This window comes from Salarias fasciatus, chromosome 15, assembly GCF_902148845.1.
Source record: "Salarias fasciatus chromosome 15, fSalaFa1.1, whole genome shotgun sequence".
NCBI classification, from domain to species: domain Eukaryota; kingdom Metazoa; phylum Chordata; class Actinopteri; order Blenniiformes; family Blenniidae; genus Salarias; species Salarias fasciatus.
Window position 1 is genome coordinate 26,179,127 of NC_043759.1, and position 9,953 is coordinate 26,189,079.

Here is a 9,953-nt window from a genome sequence, read left to right on the forward strand (position 1 = left end):
CCCTGGGAGACGGAGCGAGGCTGGGCTGGTCAGCGGCGGCCGTCAGCGAGGACACGCTCCACCGCCGCTGCTGTACAGCCTCTCATCACCCATCAGCTGAATCAATACCCACCGACAGCTGGTCCGGCACGGCGGCCCAGTCCGCCGGGGAAAACACGGGTCATGCACGGACACGAGACAGACTGAGGGGAACCACAGAGCCCTGAGCGCCCCGCAGAGCGCACCGATACCCTGAAACCCACACGGCGAGGGACGGGGATCCCTATAAACACACCAAGACTGAGCAGGACCACAGTTTAAGACCCAAATTCAAGATCCTGAACTCAGAGAAACATCTGGAGGTGAGAAGACGGCTCACACACGCAGAAATACACAGAAGCTAGCTGAGCTACAGCTAACGCTTGCTAATATGAATGTCAGGATGTCAGTAACCCCAGACCCAGTGCCACGAGGGGAAAACAAGGCTGTCGTTTCCCAGTTATTTAGTTTTCGTCTCTTTGATTGAGCATTTATTTCTCTGAACCTTCCATAAATCCACATGTTTACCTGCTAACGGACAAGTAGCTTTGTTCAGGTCAGAAAATTTGCATACACTTCAGAAGTAGAGAAAAACATGTTATATTTTGTGTAAAAACAGCTCCACAGCGCCTCCTACTGTTTGTGAGAACCCCACAGGAAGTCCGCTCTTTGGACAATATGTGTGTAAAATGCAGAAACAACAAAATCTTTGTTGGTGAAACCGAGTGGCCTGAAATTTTTCCGGTTGATTCAACAGACCTTCCTGATGAGAAGTTATCAGAATGTTATTCAGAAGTCAGAGGGCGAGGCCGTGACGGGCCTCTGGCACTTCTAACAGGAAGTACAGTCTAGCTTTCAAGCTCCAGTCTTCCTAAAACTTCACAGGTTTGATCAGCAGGCTGCCCTGATCTCATCCATATATTGCTATACATCCACAGTCATAGCGCCACCTTCTGGAGACAGGAAATACGCTTCGATGGAGCACTGAACTGTTGATATTTTCCTCCTGTGTTTACTGCAAAGGGACAGTAATCTCCTCCCAGATATTGATTTGCATCCTTCTGCTTCATGATGAACACCGATCACTTGTCTTTCCTGTGACAAACCGAGCTCCAAAACCCCAGAGAGAGCGTGGCGAGCAGAGCAGCGCTGCACACCCCGTCCTCCCTGGAACTGAGTAACGAGAAGAGACGCTTGTCACTTCAACCTCCTCATAAATCACAACCAGCGCCGACAGAGGTGATATGAAGCACCGCCGAGCTCCATTTATAGCGCACGAACTCTTCATCAATCATCACTTTAACATGAATCGTTATTAGAAGACACAGTCTGAACCCTGCTTTATTAAGGTCGTGTGTATCTGAATCCACACAGATAACAAAAGTAATCATCTCGGCCCGCAGACGGCTGTGATTCAGTGTTTTGACAGGACAAAGGGTTTCACTGCAAAGCTAAATCCAGACTGACACTTGAACGACTCCGGCTCTAAATCGCCAGCGGAGCTGCCGCCGGCGCCGTTGCTCAGCCGGCGTCTCACCGGCAAAATGGATGACCTCTCCGGGGAGGAGACTGTAGAGGTGATTTTGCATCATCGTAAAAGCGCCAGACTTCCAGCGCGTCTGCGGTCTGAGCGTCGGGGCTCCGCTCGGTCTCCTGCAGGCAGACGGCCCACATTGACCTCCACTGGTTCTGCTCAGCATCAGAGAGCCGGTCCGCCCTGAACCCCACCCCGCAGAGCTGAAGCCATAAAGACATCAGACCGGAGAGGAGATCAGTCAGGGCGATGCCTCTGACTGGCCTTTCTCCTTGTTTTATGGAACCAGGTTTCACTTCGTCCTCTAAATCACACTGTTTGTCCAAAGTCAACACTCGCCAGTGCCGCCGCTGGAGCTTCCATCATCCACCTCTGAGTCTCACTGACACACTGACCGCTAAAGGAAAGGATGAAAACACGCAGCAACGTGGAGGAGTCGGCAGAAAAACATGCTGAAGACGTAAAGATGTGGTCAAAGACAGCTGGGTGTCAATGAGAATGAGACATGGTGTGTGGTGTGTGTGTGTGTGTGTGTGTGTGCGTGTGTGTGCGTGTGTGTACGTATGTGCACTGAACCAAAAGCTTCCGGTAATACAAGCCAAAACTGGGGGAAAAGGCTGGATTGAATCCAGGGGGAAGTGTGTTTTAGGAGCAGTTTCTGAAACAGGGAGTTAGCCTGTGTGCAGACAACATCCAGGCTTTGTCATCTCTGCGCTCCAGTCTGCACATCAGGACCTTCGTGAAGGGATGAAACAGAATGAAACTCCAGCACGTGGCTCATCCATTCACCTCTGCTGTTAACTGCTTCAGCAAATCAGTTTTCCAGGGGATTCCTCATCCGCTCATCCTCACTGACGCCACAGACCAGATTCTTTTTCTGCTGATGCCGTCCTGCCAGAGCCAAGACTTGAACCAAGGTTCCCACACAAAATGAGGCAAACCTACATTGCGGGTTGTTTCATTGCGGGTCAGCTTTGTCTTCCTAAACGAGGCTCCCGTTTCTCAGCTCAGTGTCTGGGAGTGTGTCCCTGCTGGGCGCTGTGGACAGGGAGTGATGCCACTCAGACATGGCGGCCAGGTGCCTCCCAGATGTAATCTACCAGTCAGTGCAGTCTGCCTCCTCGTTATCAGAACGGATGGTTTCGTTCTAATGTTACTTGATAGGTTCACATTGATGTTTTACTGACCGGACACACTGCTGCCATCAGTAACGGACGAGAGGCAGCCGCATGGCGCTGGACGCTCCAGGAGGAGACGGCTCTCTTAGAGAAGCTACATTCATCATGGTTTGATGCTTCAGTGTACCTGCTCCCAGTGATGCAGGACTCAACCACACCAAGAAAACATTTTCAACAATAACATCAATTAAAGAGCCCACATTATGCAAAACTCACTTTCTAATGTTTCTCTAACATTAATCTGTGTCTGTACATCCTGTATGTGAGGCCCCCGAGGCGGAGAACGTCGCTCATCTCCCGCACTTCACTTTTTAACAAGTGTGTTCAAACAGGAGTTTCAGAGAGTTTCCCTTCATGACGTCATGAGGGGAAATAACCCCTCCCTCTTTAAATAGCCCCTCCCTCTTTAAATAGCCCCTCCCTCTGGAAATAGCCCCTCCCTTTGAAGGTGGATACTGAAACACGACAGGAAAACAGACATGATAAGGGTTCCACCAAAGACCAGCAGCTGCTCGGCCGTTGCTCTCGCTGCAGTGGGCGTGGACAGACACAGCTCATTAACATTCAAGAAATACAGTCAACCAAAGATGGAGAAGATGCAGAGCGTGCACGTTCAGTTTGTGCGCTGTAAACACGCACAACTCAAGAAGATCTTGCTACAGCTGATAGGTAGATTTTTCTCGTTCAAAAGGTCATTTTACTTGTCCGGGAAAATCAGACAAGCATGAATGAGGAGCTCTGGCCGTGATATCACATGGTTCATGGATCAACTTGGTGATTTAAAAAAAAACACTGAGATGTAGAGCGTGTATTTGGTCACCAAAACTGGGTTTTAGTCTCAAATGGCAGCCATCTCAATCGAGGACTGAACCGCCTGACATTTGCCAATCCCGTCCTCAAGGAAAGTGGTCTTCACTCCCATTTCTCCCACTTCAGCAGACTCACTGGACACTCAGCTCATTAGCGTTTAAAAATCAGAGATTTAGTATAAAAATCTTTCCCACTTTTCAGCTGTCATTGAAGAAACATCTCCTTGAAGCAATCTGCCATCTCCATCTATGATGTCTTTGTCAGGTTTTTTCATTTCAAAATAAGTTGTTCTGGGATGGAACGACTTCAGTGGGCGGGGCTAGACGTCACACTTCCTGGTTCCAGAGCCAATCACATGTGACTTCCTGAGGTTGCCAAACAAGCAGCGCGACACTCTGTATTTTAAGAGCGCGCTGTCGGCCCTGCGTGGAGGACGGCTGGCCGTGTGCACGGCGCTCATGCCTGGCGCTACAATCTCTCAACCTGGCAACCTGGTGACGCCCTCTGAAGGGGGAAGAAGGTGAGGTATGGTTAGTGCGCTAAGTGATGAAATGTTCGCTCACCTTTAAAGGTCCAGACCAGAACCAGCCTGTTCTCAGTAGAGCTCAGAGGGACTTTTAGACTGACTGGAATTGACCAAGGCTGATTTGGGGAAATACACTTTGAATACAGTGTTGTTGGACCTCTGACTCCTCTTTCTAGGAATTGTTTTAAAGACATTTTTAAAAATGTTTTCTTTTACATTGAGCCATTTTAATATCAACAGTACAATATTGCTTTTATCTGAAAACTGTCTCATCTTTTTTTTAATTTTAACACATTACTCACTGCTTGATATTTGGAACATACATTAACTAGAACAATAGCTACATCCTCCAGCCACAGACTTCACCCCCCACACACCCATGTATATCAGATAAAATATATAAAAGCTGCTGCTTCCCGCCTCCACAGAGCATGTCTGACGGAATTCGGCCGATGGTTCCACTGCCTGACACACTGCTCTTCATCCTCCACAGCCGCTTCAGACTCTTTGATTTGTGCTTTTCCTCCCAGCAGTCTCTCCACCGGCGAGCCGCCGGGTTTCCTCCTGTAAACCAGCCAGAGGAGGCCGGCAGACGCTTCCCAACAAACCCTCACTCTGAAGCAGCGGGGACTCCGCTGTGATTACAGCATCCAGGAGGCTGATTACTGCCTGTAATTCCAGGAATTAAAGGAAGACTCCAGCAGGTTTCCTAATGCTGTAATTCATTTCAACTGTTTTTCTTGGTGTAAAGTGATATTTACATGATTAGGTGTTATAATTACATCTGTCAGTAACAAGATAGTAGGAGGCTTTTTTTCAATATTGCTTACATATTTAAAGAGTGAATGTGAAATTAAATGTGACTCTAAAAGGATCTGATTGGATAAATATGGTGGAAATGTCTCACTTATTCATTCAATCAGAGAGTTTATGACTATAAATTGTTTGGAATATGAAATTTCATCTGCTTCCAGGTTGATTTTTGTTTCGTCCGGTTCAGTTTCCGTCCTAAAATTTGCATATTATCTTCCATGAATTGAATCTTTGCTGAGACGAACGGTGTGGAGGGAGGAAAGACGTTTCCCAGGGTGTTTCCAGAGAGGCGGCAGGAGCGAGGACACCTCTGGCTTCATTACGGAGTGAAGCCCCGCTTCATTAAACAGTGTCATCTTTAAAAAGGTCACAGATAAATTCCCAGCGCACGTTAGAGTCTTTCCTCCATGAATCAGGCTGAGTGTGCTGCACAGCTCCTCCCTCGCTCGCTCGCTCGCTGCCATGTTTCCTCACAGCTCATTAAAGAGACCAGAGCCGAGCTTTTATCTCAGTGGGAGCCAGTTTCTCCTGCTGCCTCTTGGTCTCCGTCCTCCGGCTCATGTCCAAAGCAATGTGGCACAAAACCAATCCGGGTGGAGCACTGCAATTGAACTTTGGCTAAGCCCCGCCCCCAAATACAAGTGAGCCAATAGCATTCAACTACCGACTGCCCGGACTCAAGACAAACACTCTCACTCTCACTGCAGTTTTGTTTTTTACAATTTTGCAGCCAAATTCTACACATTCAAACAATCCAAAGTCCAGTCGGAGTGTCAGTTATATGCACAGCTCTCTCTCCCTCCCTCTCTCTCTCTCTCGTGGCAGAGTGAGTGATTTCATGCCGTGGTGAGAGAAGCGTCCAGTCTCTCCGGTGTGCCGCCGCCCTCGGTCCAGTGAGGCTCTGCAGGCGTCACTGAAGGAAATGTTCTGTTCAAAAAGCACTCAGAGGAAAAAAACGGGCTCTCACAGGAATATGACAAAACAAACAGCTCAGTCCGGAATAAAGGAAAACACCGAGGGAGCTCGGCTTTATGCATCAACCACCGAGCAGAGGAGCCGGCCCAGAGACAGTCCTGAGACTGAATGCTCCGCTCATGTTTCCCTCAGGAGGAACATGAACTCGTTTAACCTGGTGACAGAAAGCGGTTGCAGTTTTTCTGGAGATATGAGGAGCAGAAAAGAGCGTGGTGCCGGGGAGGAATGGCCAGACTGTGGTTATAATAATGACAGCGAAGACATTGACTGTCAGCATGATGTAGCTTTTGACTTCAGCTTTTATTTAACAGTAGATTAATAATCACATATTGTCATTAAAAATAGAGCGCGTTTATTTATTTATGGTGACTTTACTTGAATCAGCGTAGCCTCTTTATATGTGATTCATCGTAGATGTTAAATAAAGCAACAACATATAAATTCCACTGTGGTTTTCATTAATGTGCACTGATTCTCAGTGAGCCATCTATCCAGTGAGGATGGAAGAAACATGCAGCAGCTCTGAAACGAAGACTCAGTGTGTTTTGGTGTGATTCGGGGAATGATTTCATGCACCAGTTTTTCTATTTATCACTTCTTTTTGGTGAATATTAGTTCATCACAGCTGCTTCACTTGCAGTATGATTAAAATAATTGTGAATGCTTCAGAACTCAAATTCACAGATTGTGTTTGATTGTGAGTTTTCTGTATTTTCCAATCCAAAGATGACAATTGTTGTTACATTTCTTTACTAACAAGTCTTCTTTAAACAGGAAATGCAGATTCCAGGAAAAAGGTTGAAATGATTATACAGAATTTATAAAATTAAACAGAAATGACATTAATATCATGATAGTTTACAGATCCATCCATCATCCCTCCATCCATCCATCATCCCTCCATCCATCCATCATCCCTCCATCCATCCATCAATCCATCCATCACATGGTGCTGGAGCTAATCTCAGCTCTTCATTGGGGAGGACAGGATCCCCCTTGATAGGTCTCCACTCCATCACCGGACACACACACACACACACACACACACACACACACACACACACACACACACACACACACACACACACACACACACACCAGTTGGCAGCTGAGGCCCAGCGATTAACCTCACAGCATGTTTTGGACAGAGGGAGGACACCGGAGGATCTGGAGGAAAGACACGTGGGGAAACCTCCACCAGGAAAGGCCCGGCTGGTATTTGAACCCGTGACCTTCTCCCTGTGAGGACGACCACTGCTCCACCGCACACCACTAACGCTCATCTAGCGGCTCAAAGCAGCGACTGTGGGAGGATGCAAGTCGGTGATTAAAGCTCGGTAAACAGGGAATGATGTGCCGGAGTTTACTGACGTCTTTTAACATGCTGTGATAAAATACATTAAATGTCATCCCTCTTCTTGTTTACTTAAAAAAAAATCTCTCAAAAGTTAAAAGAAAAGTAAGTGAAATGGTCTCAGGTTTTTTCTTTTTTAATAAATCCCAAAATGACAATGAGAAATTAAAGTTGATTTCTCTGCTTGTCCTCTATACTTTATTCAAACATGAAATTAAAACATTTTTGTCAAAGTGATGCATTGACTTCAGTGTTGATGTGACGACTCCATGAGTATTTACTGTGCACTGCAGGGGTGTGAAATATATGGTCTGTGGACTAAAACTGGCTCCAAGTCAAATGGAGCCAACAGGATGAGACGGCAAAGAGAATTAATAGAAAGAAGAGTGATTTCTCTTTAGAACTAACTGTGGTTCCTCGTTTGTTCACTGGTAAAGTAGGAGAAGTGAAGATATCAGCTGTAGACTGCAATCAGCGTCAACCAAAGACTGGAAACGCACTGCTGCAGAAATGACCATGAGATAAAATAAAATCACACAACTCATCCAGGATTGCCATGTAAAACACTGAAACACTGACAAGAATAATACACACATACATGGATGTGATGGAGGAGGTGGAAATGTATCTGCTGAACACAAACAGGTCAAAAGCAAAAGGGTTTTCATGCAGACATCATTGTGCCTGTTATCATTGTTATTATTTTCATGGATTTGTATTTTATTTTATGAGTTGCTGAATTAGCATCAGGTGTGTGTGTGTGTGTGTGTGTGTGTGTGTGTGTGTGTGTGTGTGTGTGTGTGTGTGTGTGTGTGTGTGTGTGTGTTACCCATCGCTTACCTCTGACAGTCACAAGACGCCTCCATCGCCCTGTCCTCCTCCTCCTCCTCCTCCTCCTCCTCCTGCAGGTTTTATTGGGAATAAAAGAAAAAAAAACAGGTGTTTCTCCTCCTGAAGCTCCTCTGAGAAAAGAAGAAAATCACATCCGGTCGAGTCAGAGCGCATCTGGAGTCCACCTGCATGCGACAGCAGAAGTTCAGTTTCCTCTCCTCCTCTCTCTCTCTCTCTCTCTCTCTGTTCTCTCTCTCTCTCTCTCTCTCTCTCTCTGTTCTCCTCCCTCTGGCTTCACACTACAATGATGCCTTCAAGTGCTGTGGGAATCTAAACCACCAACTGCTACAAACCAGCAGCGGTCTTTGAAGGTTCTGTCTTCTGTAAAATTCTCTTTCTCGTTTTCTAACTAAATGTCCAGGGAAGAGTGTCTCCCGTCCCTCAGTAGCTCCACTTCAGAGCAAACGTGTGATCAAACAGGTGATTCAGAGATTTTCCCTTCATGACATCAGGTGGGGAAACAACCCCTCCCCCTGGAAATACCCCCTCCCCCTGGAAATACCCCCTCCCTCTGGTATTGGATACTTAAATGCTATCAGAACACAGGCAGAGGTGCGATTAATGTCTGATTGTTGTTCCCTGTCCTGATGTGTTTCACCTTAGTGTCTGATTGTTGTTCCCTGTCCTGATGTGTTTCACCTTAGTGTCTGATTGTTGTTCCCTGACTTGATGTGTTTCACTGGAGTATTTTTTTTCCTTTTTGCAAAGGTTGGTTCCACTAACACTGTGCTGTTTTATGTCTGTTTGAGATTTTCATGTACTGGATGTGGATCAGTGTCTATTCAGGCGAGTCCTCAGAACTAAAACACAACCTGTTCTATCGTCCATAAGTTTCTCCTTTTCTGTGGCGCCTGCTTGGATTGGACTGGTACACTGTCTGGTAGGAGATTGAATGTAGATTGTTACAATGTTTCAAAAACCCTTTCTTATCCTTTGCCGGACTAAACGTTGTAAGAAGTGCGATGAGCTGTAATGAGCCTGTGGCAAATGTGCAGTAGGAGGCTGAAGAAACTCGTCAACACCCTCCATTTCAGAGCCCAGCAGGACGGAGACGAGCTGATCTCTGTCCAAACACACACAGACAGAATCCAACAAGTGAAGAAATCACTGAAAACAGTAAGCTCTGTTGTATTTATTACTATTATACATTGATGTTAGTGGTTTTGTTCATGCAGGATTTGCAGAACTTGTGCACACAGTGATCATGATAAGCTGTGTTTCCCCTCTTTGCTTTGGCTTTACGGATCTCCCTCACACTTCTGATGGATGCAGTTCAACTGAAATACGAAAGAGAAGCCATTAGAATAGTCACACTGTATTTGAGCATATTCTCTCTGTACAGGTGTGGCCAAATGAACGTATTATTTATTTATTTCCTTTATAAAAAAAAACACACCTACTCTCTCCCAAAAGTGTGATTAAGGGGATTGTGTCTGTAATTGATGCACACCTTTGTGTCTTGTTGTCATTTCCTTTTTTCTTTCTTTTGAAATATTTTTTGTTAGATTATTAACATTTCTTTCAGACAGCTACTTCAGATAATGTAGTAGATAAATGAATAAAGTATATGTATTTTTTTAATTAAAACCAGTTGTCAAAGACGGTCTCAGAATTTTTTTTTCTATTTAACAACATAAGAATTGATATCTTATCTTGTTGTAAAGTGTGTATATATCGATCAATTATATATTTTTGTTGAAGCACTTTAAGCAATTACTGTTGTGGTTGTTGTAGTACTCTGGACTGGACATGATGCCGAAACTCTATTACAGTAAAACACCTTTTAATGACGTTTATTGAGCTTTTTAAGATATAAATAGTGAGAAGTGTGTGTACATTTCCCTTCTGATCTCT